This window comes from Molothrus aeneus, chromosome 1 (assembly GCF_037042795.1).
Source record: "Molothrus aeneus isolate 106 chromosome 1, BPBGC_Maene_1.0, whole genome shotgun sequence".
NCBI classification, from domain to species: domain Eukaryota; kingdom Metazoa; phylum Chordata; class Aves; order Passeriformes; family Icteridae; genus Molothrus; species Molothrus aeneus.
Window position 1 is genome coordinate 104,465,165 of NC_089646.1, and position 15,444 is coordinate 104,480,608.

Below are 15,444 nucleotides of genomic sequence, written 5' to 3' on the forward strand. Positions count from 1 at the left end.
TCTAACCTTGAAATGATGAGGTTATTATAAATCATATCCTTGAAATGCCAAGGTGAAGGGAGAAACCTCGTGTGTCCTTACAAGTGCATTCAGTTTCGTCCTCAGACAGTGTATTATTCACATGCAGAAGAGGGCTAGTTATGAATAGATGCTCCCAACTCCTATCCTATTCCACAGGCTTTCAACACACAAGAGCAAACATAAAGGATGAAATAATTTCAAGCATCTCTTAAGGCTTAGTAGAATTAAAGAATTTCAGGGTCATGAAATAGCTCGTTGAGTGTCATTGTCCTCTCAGCATCTCCAGTATCCTGGAGCTATAGACTTATTTATTATATTCTAAAAGCATGTTTTTCATAGCAGTTATGAAAGTTTTGACTTTCCAATCATTGTTTATTCCGACTCTGTTCCCTATGCAAATTTCTTTTCTGATTGCAAAATGTCAGGATTTTTGTGTTGTGCCCTGGATGACCCGGAAAGGAATCTTTTTGGAACTCAGAAATTACATTACTACAAGGAGTGATAAAATTAGCCAAAGCATTCCTGGTGCACTCTACAGAATGTTGGTGCCACAACAGCCTTTCCTAACTCAGCATTGATATTCACCACTTGCCTCCCATTCCTCTTTTGCTTAAGTAGAAAAATTATTACAGTGTTAGTGTAATCCTGGACAAAACAAGACCTTCTTTGGTGGGGGAAACAAATAAATTAGTCTTTATTCTACTCTACCAGACCAATCATCTGAATATGCTTTTATGCTTAAAAAAAACAAAATTCATTCTTACAGGGGAATTTTTCTATTGACTATTTAAGCTGCATGGTTAAAGGAGCTTCCACCCTCTTCCTATGTCTTCTCAATATTCAAATGCATTAAACAGGTCTCTCTGCCTCTGCACAAAATTTCCCATGTTGCAGTCTTTGGATCACAGAGACAAAATGCATTAGGTGTATCTTTAAACCTGTTTAGGAAGTCTCCTCAGTGTTTAGTGCATGCTTTCTTACAATCATCTCCTTTAATCATGGTAACAAAGTATTATATTATTCTTCTGGAGAGGGCTCAAATGGGTTTCAAAATTTATATTCATAAATGACAGTAACCTACAAAAAAGCTAAGTTTAACTCTCTCAAAAGCTGTACATTTCAACAGAGAGTTCTGCCACGGTCTCTCCATTTAGATTTACATTGTTTTGTTAAAATAGTGAGATTAAAAAAATAGTGCAACTGCAAACAAGAATGGTGTGAAAAAAGCAAAATTGATTAGAAAATTAGTAGTTTTGAGGTAGAGGATTATCTTACAAGAAAGTACTGTTCCAAAGAATGAGACCATAACTACAAACTGTCATGATAATGTGTGATTTTAATTATATCACTAGCATTGATAGATTAACAGATAATGAACAGAAATATCAACAACATCAATATTATTTCAAACGCAGGCTAAATATTTAATGTGTAAATTGAAAAATCAATGTAAAAGTAAAATTTCCTGAGCTAAAGACAAAGTGTGTTAAATAGATCTGAATGACAGAGATTGGTTAACTCCCTAATTGGAAGAACACACAAGTGAAACTAACCACATAAGTCAAAAAATAAATGAAAGAAAGGCTGTCACAAAGATTAAAGATTTATACAGCTGTTTCATCCATCTGGTGTTTAACCAAGCAAAGGCTGGTGGAGAGCATATGACTCAGATGCCTGTATTGCAGGATAACTGACTGATTAAATGAATTTGTACATCCATCAAAGACCATAAATTTAAAATTAGACTTACCAAAAAAAGCGACACAAAATGTTTTGAGAGCACAGAATTTGTAGACGAGTTGGCACTGATTTTAAAGGCAGTTTTAGAAGACCACAGAACAAGATACCAGGATGGGTTTTGGAGCTGCAGCATATATTAAGTGCATAATTATTGAAATCTATAGGCTTTGATGCATTGGCCAAAAATACTGCACATAAAGAATATGGGTGACTTTTGAATTTAAAACTGAAGCATTCGGTGGTGAGTTAGACTTATAAATATGAAGCCATGGAGAAAATTTTTTCCCACTGGATTTGAACAGGTTATGCATAAAATTTCCCATGAATTTTATTCAAGTGAAAAAAAAATAAACTGATGTTAGTACTGCCACTTGTCAAATCAGCCTTACAATCTGCTTAACTATGCACCCAAAATCTCAAGAAAAGCTGTTGGTTTAATTGAGATGTTTCTCATATTGCCAAAACATTCAGATGTGCTGGTAATTGAGAAAAAAATCAGTTTCCCACTTCTAAACTTTTCAATGAAAAGTCCTGGTGATTTGCAGTGCATGGGTCAGCAACCAGTAGTTCTTTGTTTCAGGGTGAGCACTTTTAAACATGTCTCATGCCCAGCAGAGCATACAAAATCTTGGAAAAAGAAACATTCAGTCTATCTTCTTACAGTAGTGAGATTGTTTTTATTTAGCTGTAGTAAATATCATGTACATAAATATCTTGAGATGTTTGCCTCTTGTATTCTCTCCCATACATGTACTGATGGGGAACCTTGCACACCGAAACATGCAGTGACTGGAACAATGGGAAGAACAACCTGATGAACATGATGAAAGGCAGAGATTTGGGAGGATCAAGGTTAACATGTTGGACATCCTCATAACAGAACTGTCTAAATTTGCCATGAGAGAAGATGCAGCAAAAAAAATTGTATTAAATATCCAAAAAAAAGATATGTAAATGTTTTCAGTTTTCTGTAAAATCTCTACATTTTCTCCCTATCTGTTGTGCACTGGTATACTGCAGCAAAGAACATGCCAAACAAAATCTAAACATACTATCTGAGAGAACACTGGCTTCGGTTTTTCCCACATGCTTTCTTTTTGCCTTTTTCTAATAACTAATTTTTTTTTTGATTTGTCACAGCTTATAACATCACACAGTACCAAAAGCCACAACTTACAAAATTTTAAGTGTGTTTAACTTGATACTATGTGTGTTATTTATTAAATTAACTATGGACTATGCTGGGCTATATAAAACACTGAGTGCATAAAACATGTCAACCCATAGAAATTCTAGAGCTCAGCTTATCTACAGGCAGGTCACTTGCAATAGTTTAATTGTGCTTGCTTTTACAGAGCTCCTGAAGCACAAATCCTGCAAGAATTTAGGGCAAAACCTTGAATCCCTCCATTTACTGCAGGTAAGTCCACTTTGTAAAACAGACAGGGCATATAGGTACAGCCATCTACAGGCTGTGTGATCTTCCTCCACTTATACATTGCCAGACATTTAAGCCCAAGTCAATCACCTTCAATAAGAAAACACAAGGAACTCAAGAAGGTAATCTGTCTTACAGGTACCCAGTTTACTTTCATATTAATAGTACTTTAGAAGTGGTTATTTCTTTCTGGGGATGTTGAAGGAAATGTTGGCAGACTGACTGCCTCATGTAGATGTAAAACTTTTAGATATCTGCTTTAAGTTGCTTTGATTTTCCATGGTTGTACTTGCCTGCTGCCTAACACCAAAGGTGTTGGACTGTTTCTTTTACTGTCATGTCTTTGTATAGGGTCAGCACAAAGCCACCTGTGGGACATAATTCTTACATACAATTCGTACATAAAATTCTTGCTCAAGTTTCTGTCTCCCTGGTATTAAACTCCTGTGCAGGTATAATGGAGAGCAGCAGAGCAAGATGTGTGCAGCCACTCAGAAAGCAGGTCCCTAGCTGTCAGACATGGTGAATGTTAAAAATGCCCCATGGACTTCTGAAGAAAACAGACACAATTTTTTTTCTCCCCTTGTGGGGAAAGTGCTGCTGTTCACTAGGTGACATATCATAGAGCATGGATGGATGAACCATGCTATGGACAAGGAAGCCTTGAAGAAGAAATGGGGGACACTCAGCTGGACATTTCACTGTTCCCTTTTTGTCTTAAATGACCTTTAATTTTGTACCAATAAGCAAAAGGGTTAATATGGATAGAGATTTAGAGTATTTCAAAGATGGAAGTAAATTTGCAAGTGAAAAAAATTGAAACTGTATAGATTAAATGTTATAAAGCTATAGAATTAATAGGTTTACTTGCATTACTTCTCTGTGAATTCCTTCCCACAGTCCTGCTTTGTCCCCAAAGAAAAGTAACAATATCTACCAATGGCATCATCTACTTCAGACTCAGTTTTTCTGACAAGACAGATGGCAACCTTTTGCAGAATATATCCAAAATGCTCTACAGAGAGCACTTAGAGATAAACATGAAAAGACATTTAGAGCACAGGGTGCACAGGATACATTTGTAAACACGCATACATATAAAAGTAAGATAATTACTGATTTTTCAAAAGTATAGGGAAGATGGTCTACAGAGATATTGTTTTTCTAATAAGCAGAGGTAAACCCTAGAAGGCATGGTTTAATTGGGGAAGTTTTTAACCAGGTTTTGGCATTAAGAAGATACCAAAAAAAAAATTACAGAGATGATTGTTACACTTTTGCTCTTCTCTATGCCTGATAAGAAGGCAGTAAGTCACACTTAAAATGCCCCAGATTTTAGAATTCCTGAAGTGAATGAGTTGACAAAATAATGGTAGAAATTGTTAGTTCAAAGAAAGTGGAAACCATAGTTAGAAAGCATGTGGAAGGTATTGTAGGGTTGGTTTTGAGCAGATCTATCTTTCTTTCCTTAAGAAACTTTTGGGACACAACTCTTTTTGTAATGTTTTCTAGGATGTATTAATATAAGTCAAACTTTCAGCAGGATCAAGAGCTTTCAAGGGAATGCTTTCATGGCACTGATGACCACTCTCACTAGAGACCAACATCTCATACACAACACCTGCCCTTTTCATTCTAAAAAATTTGCCCAGCTGTTATCAGTGTGTCTTTGCTCCCAGGGAAAGAATGCAAAATGAGGGCACCTGGGAAAATTGCCTCATTCTTTCTATCCCGTTCAAGTTAAAATTAATCGAGGATGAAAAGTTTTAAAGGTGTTTTTTCTCTTTCCCACTGGATTTAGGCAGTCAGAAGAAAATTAAACAAAAGGAGGAAGATGATGAATCAGCCTCAGAATGTGAATAATTTGGGGACCAAGGAGCTCCAGACAAAAGAACACACAATTCTCATTTTCACAGTTCATCTTTCATTTTTGAATACTCATCACCATCTACTGCCAAGATGCCAAGATTAAAATCTGTTTCTCCATTTGTCATCTCTTACTTCAAGTGAGTTCAAAGGGATCACTGGTCCCAGACTGAAAGTGCATCACTCAGAGCATGAAAAACAACATAAGAGTTTGCAAGGGAAATCAGCATGAAGTCATTAATGAAATTGTGTTTTTCTGACAGTAAAGAACAAGGAAGGAGAGAAAGGAAATACCCTTTCCTCAGGGTATTTTCAAGTATCTTCTTTCTGTTTTATCTATTCTGGAATCCTTTTTTCTGAGTTTCATCCCTTTCCTTTTCTATTATAAATGCAAAAATATATTGCTACTGCAAAGAATAATCAAACACTGGGGTACTCAGAATCTGGATCCTATTTCTCCCATATTTCATGTATGATCTCAAAAGGTCTCATAGGCCACCTTTTCCATGGTTGCATACTTGTGATGAGAGCTATCTTGTCTACTGAGTTTGCAAGGCTACACTCTCACTTTGCATTGTTACCAAGAGATCCAGCCTCTCACAGCACCCAGCTTCTCTGGACATTCTGTATTCCAGGCTGCAGAAATGGTGCCACCTTTCTTCTAGAAGATCTCAGGAAATCTTGACCCCATGTGTAATATCTACACAGAAAAACTTCTTGTATTGAGAATGCAATGGCCTAAATATCAATTACTTGACACCATGAGGAGCAGAGAATTTTGCACCTAACTGGCAGGAAAAGAAAAGCTCAGGAGCACAGAAGTTTTCTATACGGACTGACCAGTGGCATGGAAGCAGGAGGAAGGTGAATACAGCCCTGGTGCCTGACAGGATGGAGGCTGTACTGTCAGCAATCCGTCAAACCAGTGTGAGTAGCCAGAGTTGTCAGTAAAGTAAAATAAGAGCAATCCCCAGTTTCTTTGGCCAGCTTTATTGCCCCAATTCCATTGCCTCTTTCCCAAGTGGCTAACTGGTTCTAAAATCCCTGAGTCCTGGTGGTGAACCATTTCAGAGAGTTGAATCCAAGCCTTTGTATTTGGAGCTCTAGCAAGTCCCTGGAGTTTGTCCATCCATCTAATCCAGAATGGGATCTCCCTGTCCAGATCCTTCATGCCCTGGAACTGATATGGCACTGAACACATGGATCTGAGAGCATGCCCAATGGGATTGTCAGTGTGAAGCCACATTTAACACTACCAAAAGATTGCCGTCAATGCACACACTTTCATAGAATCACAAAGCCATAGAATGGGTTGGGTTTGAATGCACCCTAAAGATCATCTCATTTCAATCTCCCTGCCATAGGCAGGGACACCTTCCACTAGACAAGGCTGCTCAAAGCCCCATCCAACCTGGGCTTGAACACTTTCAAGGATGAGGAATCCACAGCCTCTTTGGGCAGCCTGTTCCATCGCCTCTCCATCCTCACAGTAAAAAATTTCTTCCTACTATCTAACCTAAACCTACTCTCTTTCAGCTTAAAGCCATTTCTCCTTGTACTATCACTACATACCCTTGTAAAAAGTTCCTCTCCAGCTCTCTTGCAGACCCCCTTTAGGTACTGGAAGGTGCTGTAAGGTGTCCCCAGAGCCTTTTCTAGGCTGAACAAGTGCAGCTTTCTCATTCTGTCCCCATAGAAGAGGTGCTCCATTCCTCTCATCATGATCATACCAAAATCTGTTTAATACTGAGCTTACATCCTGAAATTGTTGCTCAGCTCGAGGTTTTATAAGAAAGGGTATTTGTGTCTTAAATTGTTTTAAAAGCTACATCTTGCTTATTGTTTTTTTTACCATCATTAAAGAAAGATACAGCTTTTGCGTTTTGCTTCTTGGTTGGAGGCATAATTACGTAAACATTACGTGTGTGTATACAGGGCAGATTCTAAGTATACATATATATTATAAATGTAAAACAATAAAAGTAGGTGAGCACATAGATTAATATTATCCTAACTATGGCAGATGTATACATATGTTCACATAGGCATGTGAACAATACAGAATGAACTAATGCTTCCTATCCTACTCAAAGGACAACTATTGATATATATAAAATCACAACAGAAATACTTGCAACAAGGTAAAAATCCAATGGCTTTCAGATTAATGGAGTTGCTGCTAGAAACACTTATGATCATCAAACATTGTTTTTGATTTATTGTCCTCCAATACCTCTAAAAACAAAAGGAAAAGGGTAAATTTTATTTTATTTACCAAATTTTAGCCTATACACCAAGTTACCATGCAAATTTTCTGTAATTCTGTGTGAAAATGCCAGTATTTTATTTTTATTTTGAAAGATACCATCCATTATTATGTAAAACGCATTAAACGAAGAGCAGCCATTTCTCCTTATTTATTTTGTTTTTCTTTAAAAAGATGTTTTTCAGCCGGGAAAACACTCTAACAATAAAAATATGAAGAAAATACAAGTAATTTCAAGATGTTCTGGGACTATGGGGAACAGAAAAATGAACATTTATAATTAAAGACTACATCATAATGCTCCTGAAAAGAACTGATTGAAGCATTTTTCATGCAATTTCACAGCACGGAGGCCAAAACAGTACACAGAATAGCAGTATAAGTGTTGAAAAGGATGCTTTTAACAGGAAATTTTTTAATCTGGATTCTCAACTCAGAAATTACCAGAGCAAGAGACTCACATTTTTAATGCTTCAGTCGTTGTAAGCTGAGGCTTTATCTTCACTCTGTCCATTTCAGAGAGAACTGCCTGGAGATGCTCAGCCCTTAAGGAAGGAGGCAAAAGCTCCCAGCCAGGGTCATCAGTATTTACTTGACATTCAAATCACTTTGAAAACTCACAAGACAAAAAGGTTTCAAGATTCATGTGTATTTTGCAGATGTTTTTGAAGTATGTGTTTGGATCTCAGGATAGTCCAGCACAATTCCATAAACCAACTACAAAGGTTCAACTCTGGAATGAAAAGAGGATCTGGAAAATCAAATATTGTCATGGAAAGGATCTGGGAAATAAAATGTCACGGAAAGGAACTTTTACTTTCTTTCAGCTTTGAAGCTGAAATCTTTTAAATTTTCAAGTTAATTTGAGATCCCAATTTTCTTGTAATAAAGCATATTCTTTCACTCTCTCCATGTTTACTTATCGGTAGGCATTATACTGAAATATGCATCTTCTTTCTGGAGTTTTACCAGGATTGCTGACTTTTCCTGAAATTTTATGTCCTGATTTTTTACAATTTTTTTCTTGATTCTCTACATGGAAGTAAGAAACCAGGAATTCTCGATTCTGACAAGGAATAAGTGCTTAATTACCATTATCTAGGAAATTCTGCAACCTCACTCTTTGAAACTCTAACAGGGTGCCTCAGATACATTCTTAATAAGAGGATCAGACCTATGTGTCCAAGTTGGAGACTATTACAAAAAAAAAAAAAACAAATAGCCCAAAAACCTGACAATATTAATTAATACCATGAGCAGCTACCTGCCCTTAAGTCACAAATGGAAGAAAGGAAACTGAAAGAATATTGAAATGCACAAAAACTCATTCAAGCCTTTATAAACCTAAGAAAAAAATACATCTCCTATTTATCTCAATTAAGAACTCCAAAGACTGCAGCAGCTGTTGTGGAGAAACTCTCCTATGTTGAAAAAATAGTATTTACATAAGGAAAACAAGCATTTCCTCTTGAGTTTATAAGCAGATGAACTGTACAGAGCTTTTTGACAAACCAGAAGACCATCCCATGCAATGAAGAGGTGAGGAATGCATTTTATGCTCTCATTTACCAAAGCATTTCAGACACATCTTTGCTTAAAGGAGAAATTTTGTAAACACGAATTCCTGGGAAAAGATAATTGAATCACAGCATGGCAGGAAGAATGCATGACCTAGCAATGTACCAAGGACAAAGGACTTTTTTCTGCAGAATATGAGAATGGCACACCACGGACTCATTGGAAAGACAAGTTATTGAAGATAGGATTGCCTGTGTGCCGATGTTCCACAGCTGCCATCCAGGATGCAGCTTCAGAGGCAAGCCAGTAATAACACCTACCTTGGACAGCTTGTTGATGCTTTGTGCTCAGCTGAAACATTAGAACAAGATGGAATATCCTGAGCACAGCAAGTGGACAAGCTAATGCCCCTGGAGATCACAAAGCCAAATCACATTTAAGCTGATATTGATCTGGGGGAGATGACCCTGTTAGAAGAGGACTATCAGTGGAAATTAAAGAAATTGCTTTGCAGGCAAACTTGACAGGTAGCCCAATTTTTGTGATTAAATGTTGGGTTATTATTTGTAATTCATCAGACTGTTCCAAGGTAGAAGCACTACTTTTCATATTAACTGTCATAATATTGAAGAAAAAGGAGGCAGAGGCCAGAAGTGCACACAGCAGCCATATTTCTGGATGTGGAATACCAAGAAACTTCCAGAAAGGTAGAACAAAACAGCTGGCTAGCTAAAACAGACTGGGACATGCATGCAGACAAAAACAAAGTTAGCAAGCAGGAGAGCCATAATATAATTGCCTATTCTTTCCAAAGTTCTCAAGTGGGAAAAGTGAATCCTATTTGGGACTTCTGGCTTAATGGGCAGAAGCAGAGACTGGAGGGAGATTGCTTTGCCTTAAACCATTTCCAGAGAAGAAGCTGGCTCAATATCAAGCATTGCCAGTGCAGGGGTGAGGACAAGCCAGGTGCAGAAGTCAACCTGGTCACTCAGAGGAGCTCATCGTTCAAAGCTGAGCAGGCCATCACCTTGTCTCTCAGGAGAGGGAAGAGCATATCCTCATATCCAGAGGCCTGTGCACTTTGTTCACACTTTACTGGACATTGTCTACCATATAATAAATGCATATGTACTGCTCTGTGGTTCAGGCAGATTTTTGTCTCTGCTAACATATTTAGGAATCTATCAGACTCCCATATTTGGGAATCTATCAGATCATCTTAGTAAGAAATTTGTGCTAAGGTTAGTACAGTACTGAACAAAGGGACTTCATACTCCCTCATTTATTTATTTCTCTCTCTGTCTCCTGTCTTTTCCTCCACTGTCACCTTCACTGCTCTTTCTTCATTTTTCTCACTCATTAGAGTGTCATTTTATTACTTCAAAGGCATTTGCAAATATATGGCCGAAATGGTGACCTGAAAACAGCAACATTAGACAAATCCTGCATGGGCAGGAGCATCTCCAGCCACAAAAGTCTACTCCCTCTGGGCTTCAGCTTGGTCTCCTGAGACCTCTCCTCTTGGCTCTGTCAGTCTCATTGTCTCTTCAGAGCAGTTTCTCTCTGACAGACCTTTTAGGCAAGGACCAGGATTTTTAATTGCATTCTGAAACAAAGGATGCAGACCTATACCGTATCTGTCTCTTTGTTCAACAGGCAGGCTGGATGTGCTGGATTTTCTGTGCAGTGTGCATGCCCTTGCAGACCTTTCCTGCCAAAAAACCTTAACAGCAGACTTTGCTTATAAGCACTGTCGCAGATTTTTGTACCATTTGTAGTTGCCTTATTTGCCTGGGAAAACATGTATTAAATGCCTGTACTAATTACTATAAGACAGTTTCAGCAGGTGATTTGTCAAACCTATGTAAATATTCAGCCTGATGAAAATTAAATGTGTCTGAAAGTAATTTAATTTGGGGAGAAAAAGTAATATAGAATTTTAAGTTATTACCTTTTAACCATTAATGTCAATCATATTGGTAATAGACAGCTTCAAAACACTCTTTAGTGGAGGAGAAGAGTATTTTTAATTTATTTCTCTAGCTTCCTAACAAATTGAAAGGTTTTCTGCAAGATTTTGCCACACAGTATGCTGGCTGCACTATTAATTAAAAGCTGGTAGTTTCTAAATTAACCTGTGAGTACCTACAGGGATGGAAATTGCCTCCTTAACATTATTATTTACTGACAAAGCAGGTGATGACCTGCTTGTATCTCCAAAACAAGCTCATTAGCTTGTCCTAATGGCTACTGCAGATAAACACTCTGATATTTCACTATCATGCTGCCTATAGAAGAATGAGCTGCTGAAATAAAAATAAGGAGAAAAAGAAAATAAAAGAAAATAAGCAAAAAAAAACCCACCACAGATTTCTAGCTAACTGGGCCTTCTAGTAGGGCCAGTGTGACTCATTCTTGGTCAATAGATGCATACCTGACAGCTGCCATTAATAACTATTAAAGTGCTGCTTGAGCTGCAGGGTGAGACATGCTTCAATGTTCTAAAAATAAGATATTACCATTCTGCAAGAGTAATAGTTTAGGCAGCAGTGGTTTTAACCCTCTTGGTCTGACTCTTCAAACTGACATCATTTAATCTAAATGTTCTGTCCTGCCAGGTCTCCTTTCGGGTATGCAGTATGATGAAAGAGCTCAGAAGTCATTAATACAAATGTTTCTATAGAAAGTATTGGTCAGGTCTATCTAGAAGTGACTGTCTCATACATTACCTGCTGAGAAGACAAACATAAATCCTAGGCCAGCAAACTCATCAACACCCCTCATGTTACCAAAAGGCTGGATGACAACATTAGTGCACTGGGAAACTGAGCACCACCACTAAATTGGAAGGAGATGAATTTGCCTTTTTCTGACTCCTGCTGCATCCTCTGGTAAACAGAAATTGCTATAGAGGAATTTCAAACACAATTTCTGAGAATCCTCTTCAAGTTGGGTTTTTTTTTTTGTTTCACTGGAATTTACAAGTATAGATTGATGACTGAGACTCTCTAAAAGACCTTCCGAAATTGTGTCCTTGGTTTGGTTTACGTAAGATGATGCTGGGTACTATTTCTTTATAACTGATTTAATTTTAGAGACAGCCAAACTTCCACTCTCCAATCAATTACAGTGGCCATTTATATGTACAGAGAATTTGGCTTAGGACCTTTTGAGTCTAATGCATTTAGGACAAATTTATTTGCCAAAAGATATGGACCTTTTCTATGATTCTGTTTAAAGCAAGGTTTTGTATTAAATGGGAAGAATAGAAGATTTCACAATGTTCTTCTCTGTCTTTAATATTAACATATTTCCAAAATATTGGGTTCTTGTCTATTTCTAGAGAGAGAGATTTTTTTTTGTGCCAATCCCCATGTTAAAATATTTGAACAATGAAGTAGTGTGGAAAATTAAGCCAGTTCACACCACTTCTAGTCATTGTTGAAGTATTTCTTCCTGAGTTGAAAAGAGGGGGGATTTTGGGAAGTATTTTGTATAAACTATCTTCATCTAAAACTTCTCTAGTGAGGTTTTGAAGGCTCTATTAGTAAAACTATTTTCAAAGCCATTAATCTAAGTAACATGATTTGCTACTGATTATGTAACTGGAAAAAATCTTATGACTTGGCATAATGCTTCCTTAGACACCAAATTATCCCCCTTTATTTAGCTTGCTTCCTCCTTCTGTTATTTCCATTTTGGTGCTAAAGATTTGCCTACACAGCACTCTGTAATGCTGCGTCATCATACCTGAAGGAGGTCAGCTCTGCAAGCACAGGATTCTCCAGGGTCTTGTGAATTGCTTTTAAAACAATGGAAAGAGGATCTGTTTGCAGAATTTTAACTTTTTCCCTTTGCTTCTGCTCAGTGTTTTGCATTTGTTGAATGGCAGTTTTTCTGGTAGTCTCCAGGTCACAAGTTAAGAAATTCTGGGTCTTGAAGTCTCAGGGTACATCTGAAACAAAATACAGGCAGCTGTACTTTGAGGTGCTGCATGGAGGTTCAGCCACACTGGTGCCTAGATCAGGGAACTGGGGTTTCCAAACTTCTTTCTAATACATTTGTTGGATTCTTATTCCCATGACTGAAAGAAGACAGGGAAGCCACAGCTGAGCCACACCCAGTATGTGCGTCTGAACTCAGGTTAGAATAACCCTTGAGACAGTTCAGTTATGCCCTGAGGTGTCCTGCCTTTTATACGAAGGTAGCAGCTTCATGTAGCAGGATGAGGAAAGAAGTTTACACACTGTGCATGGCCACAGTGAAAAGATCAGACTGCCAGTCTGCCACTCCTTCATCCAAAGTTCAGAAATCCATGTCTTTAACAATTTGCAGCAGGTTGGGTGGGGTTTTTTTTTTTTCTTTGTTTGGGTTTTTTGCTTTGTTTGTTTCCTAGCTTTTATTGTTGTCTTTATTTTGGTTTGGGGGGTTTGTTTGTTTGTTTGTTTGTTTTTATTTTAGGCTTGCATTCTTTCTGCTGGCTGAAATATGCATGACTTCTTTCCAAGACAAGCTACTCGGAATTGCTGATCAGTGATCTTTGTTTTGCTGCTGAGGCCAGATTTTCTGCTGGGTCTGTGCCACTCTCTGCAGTAAAGCATTTGCCCTCCATCGCCAGAGAGCCTTGTGGAGAAGCCATGGAGAATGAGAATCTTCAGTATATCTCTATACACACTACTGCTCACAAGGGAAGTTTCTAAGTTATGATTTTATTATTTTCTGTGGTTTAACATGACATGAGAACAGAGGTGGACTGTACTTCTTGTCCCATGTGTGCAGGATGATATTGCTGTCTTTATTACTTTGGAACTTTAGGGATTAAAGCTATTTGGCATATAAGAAGAAGCAACAAGTGACTCTTTAATTAATCCCTGGTTATCACAAGAGCTGATAGACACAGAGCGAACATTATGTTCTCATACAGAAAACGAAAACAAAAAAATCTTTATCTCCTGCATACCGTGGAGACTAAAGAAGAGTTAAAACCACTGTGAAATGACTGCAATGAAAGAAAGCTCTGACTGTCTCTAGTGCTGATTTAGAGCCTTTGCAAGACTCTAATCAAGAATGAAATTAACAGTGCAACAATAAGACAATGTTCTTTGTATTTTTGTACATGCCTGCTCACTAGGGTGCATGTTATCTGCAAGCACAAAGCGGACAGAAAACCCTGCTCAGCTATTTAGGCCACACATGCGGCAGACAGAAGTTCAACAAGCTCCAGTAAGAGAAAAATCTCATTATTTTCATGTTTGCCTTTCCAAGATCTGAACTAATAAGGAAGCACACTGAAGAAATACCTTTGATTCTGGACAAGGGTTTATAAAGCATCATGTTAAAAGTTTGAGATACAATTGATTACTCACATGTCTGAGGTATATGAAAAACTGTTAAAGTATGTGTGGTCTGAATTAGATGTTGGTGTACTTTGAATTTTATTTACTTACAATTAGATTGCTCATTTTTATGCTTTTTCTTATTAGTCCTCATAAGGCCTATGTTTAATCTCAAGAAACGCCAACCTCATTGTATGGAAGGAGATTAAACAAGATTTTACAATTAAACTGTAAAACACAGCTCTCCTTGTGTCTGTAATTTCCTCTACCTCACTAAATAAGTCACCAACAGCAAAATGTATTATATTACACTTCCAAGCTCTGTTTGTCAGAGAAGGTGAAGAGGTGACAATGGCAGAACTCAGAGGGCTGGGAAAGAGGAGAGGAATTTATTTGCAGAATAGTGCTCTAAGATAAGAAGACAAAAGAATCCAGAACTTTTGAAGTTTTAACAGGCTCAGCTTTCAGTTTTGTTCAGTAGAAACACATGCAAGTATTTTTCTCCAGCTAATAAACAAGTACAGCATTTTGAAAATAGAAACATTGTACTGGAAAATATTAAGGCAAAACCCATTTTTTTAAAGTCTTGGTCTTGATACGTTCCTGATGGAATGATGAAGCTTCTCCATAAAAAAACCCAAACCAAAAAAGAACCAAACAAAAATACCCACTCCTGTTCATAAAGTGTAGAAAAGTAAATTATGATGGACACTAAGACAAGTTAAAATGATGATCAGAAATAGACAGGATCTGTCTGAGAGTAACTATTAGAATAAATAAATTAAGTGTGGGATAACAGTACTTCTGTTGATGCCAACTTTATGATCTTTGTTTAATAATAAAAACCTTAGTGAAACTTTTAATAGAAATATTTAGAGTTCCAGATGTAATTGGCTGTATCATGTTCCATTGCAGAACATTGTTGGGTAAACAGTGCAAAGAAAAGTAAAGACATTTAAAATTGATTTTTTTTTTCAATCGACTGAAAACTGAGGCTTGTGAGGACACTGACTCTAACACCAGTAAAGGTAGTTTAGCAGACCATTGCTTCCAGAATAAGACAGTGTCCATACAGGGAACAGAGTAGTGATATGGAGTTCCTTTCTTGTATTTTTTAAAGAGTCCAATTTCATATATCTGGAAATTCAGATCTTTCTGATCATTTTCCCCATGAAATCCTGTAATTTCACCACAGAGAATTCAGAATAAGGATGATCAAAACTCAGGCACAAAAATATTCACTTTGAGAAAACATTAAA